The sequence below is a fragment of the Protopterus annectens genome, chromosome 5.part1 (genome assembly GCF_019279795.1).
Source record: "Protopterus annectens isolate FY-2018-M chromosome 5.part1, PAN1.0, whole genome shotgun sequence".
Classification (NCBI taxonomy): Eukaryota; Metazoa; Chordata; order Ceratodontiformes; family Protopteridae; genus Protopterus; species Protopterus annectens.
In genome coordinates, this window is record NC_056736.1 from 454583000 (window position 1) to 454585737 (window position 2738).

Sequence of the window (2738 nt, forward strand, 5' to 3'; positions counted from 1 at the left end):
GGGGAACTGAGACTTTCAGGCAAACCACCAAACTAAGCCGAAAACCTAATTCCTTGTAAGTGCATATGTGTTTACATAATTTTTTGGATACAAAAAGATCAGGGCATGGTTATCAAAGATATTAGTCTTCCAGGAAGGATCATTAATTAGAGCAGGTGAGTGAAACTTAATATTCCACAAAATGGAAGCAGAAAATGAAGTAGGGAATATGAAGCCTACCAAGACAGAAAGGAAAGTAGCTCTGTTATTGGAATACTTGAGTTTGATGGATGTATGAGGAATAAAGGGGGATTCAAGGCCTGGGATTTACATAGTACAGTCCTAAGTGGCACTTTTGGTCAAGAATAAACAAAATAATGGTATTAAGGGACCAAAAAGAAAGCACAGAAGAAGCAAGTGTAGGACCTATATTCTTCTCTGATCATGCATATGTAACTGAAAAACTCAAACTGGAAGTCAGGAATGGGAGTATGGAAATTCCCAACCTACATATTAAATGAGGAAGAAAACAAAGTAATGATAGAAAAACCTTGAATTAACTCTTAAGAAAAATAGATGAAGAGTTTATAGAAGTGTGGAAAAAAACTAAAAGACAAATTAAGGAGAGCTATACAGAGGAAAGAGCAAGAATGAAAACAGCAACATGGAAAAAGGTGTTGAGTTAAGAAAAAGCAAGGGGGTTATGCAAATGATGGGAACAAAACTGAATGCAAAAGAAAAGTTGCAGTTAAAGAAGGTAGAGAGAACAGAAAAAATGGAAAATAAAATGCTACTGGAAAGGAGAAACAGTATAAGAGAGAGATAGAGTAACAGTTCAGAAAACAGCAATTAAAGCATTAGCAATGCAAATGAGAATGCAAAAGGCAGAGTGAAAGCAGTTCATAAATTAAGAAAGAGAAAGAGACTACTGCAATAATAGAGAAGTCCAGAGACATACTCAGAGAGTTCAGGCAATATTTGAAGAACCATTATGCAGGAGAGGAGAAATCAAAAGAGTGGTGAAGGGACATAGATGATTATTTAGAGAAGTTAATCTTTTAAAAAAAATGGAAGAAATGGGGAGTAGCCTCTTAGCAAAGATAAGAACATCAGAAGTAGGACAGGCATTATGCTTGCAACAAAATAATAAAACCCAAGGTTAGGATGGAATCCCATGTGAAGCATGAAAGCTAGGGGAGTCTGCACTAATAAAAATATGGGTCAAGCTGTTCAGCAAGGTAAAACAAACGGAAAATTCCAGATCATGGAAAATGTGGTCATAGTGGTAGTTAACACAGTCACCCTGACAACTACACCATTTTATAACAATCCAGGAAAGGAAAAGTTTTAAAAACATATAAAAAGTCCAGTTCCTAATTTTAAACCTGTTAAATCTTTTTTTTTTCAATAGTCATTGTTGTGTTTAAACCATGCTCAGTGAGAGCTCTAGTATTCATTAAAATCCAGTGGTAAGTTAAGCCATATGCATAAATGTCAACAGCACTGTGAAAATCACTACAAAATTAAAAATTATTAGATAACTATCATTTCCATTTCAAGCAGGAATATCCTTACTCTTTTTAATCCATCACATTGACAACCCCACAATTTTTAACATTCTAGGAATGAACAAATACACAAAAATGTTGACCAATTCCTATCCTTTATGACTAGATAAACATGTCCTCATCTTCTCAGTATGGGTTAGCGTCCAAGAAGTATTAATACTATCTGCCCTGATCTTTCTAGTACATTTATCACATTTTCTAAATGTTTGTTCCTATATTATCCATTCTTTCCTTCTTCTATTTTAGAACCATTAGCCCAAGCTCCTTCAAACATAAAAATATTTGCTCTATTAAAAGAAAATGTTAAGCTAGACTGTGATATCACATGAATGAAGCTTTGCCTATGAATCAGGTAACTTGAGTTTGATTAGGGGCTTGCGTGACTAACAGATATGGTAGGGAAGATGACTGTGCCTGTCTTGAGGAAGGGGCATGTTAGTGTGTGCGTACCATTCTTCAAGCTCTGTAAGAGGCTAGTGCTTTCAGCTGAAGCCAGATAGATCATGTGGTAGGACCAAGGAGGTTTGGTTGGCCTAGGGCCTGGGGTAGACAAATTGCAAAACCTCATTGCCCAAGCTTCTCAAGATAATACCATCATAGAGGGATAGGGCTTAAGAAAAAGCCCTATCATGCACAGTGTACAAAATGCATCTGGATTTATATATTTTCCATCTCCCAACCAAGAGACTCAACTTTCCCTTCTCACCCCACCTGTGATGGCCTGTTCTAGTTGGATGTTGACTGCCTACCCATAAACCTCCTTTCCCCTTCTCTTCAATCAGCTGGGCCAGGTGTGGAGGATGGGAGCAATAGGAATAAAGTTGAGAAGCAAATAGTCAGATGGAAGACATGCAAAGGGACCCAAAAAAACCTGTGTGACTTTCCTTCAAGGATATTTCACCTTGTCAGGAAGCAAGATCTGACATATTATGCCTGTCTCCTAGAGAAGCTGCAGTATCTGTCCCATCCAGTTATGCCTCTGATGCACAGCACCATAAAAGCTGTGACTGAGGCATAGTGTCACTTGTTTATATTTTGTCTCTTTGTCTGACAGAACTCTGAGAATTTTTTTGCCAGTCTGAATAGTTCAACATATAAATGATGAACAGTCACGAGGAAGATAAGTCAGAAGCTAGATAAGACACCAAAGAAGGATCAGCTTATACCAGAGACAATAAATGCCTAATAAAT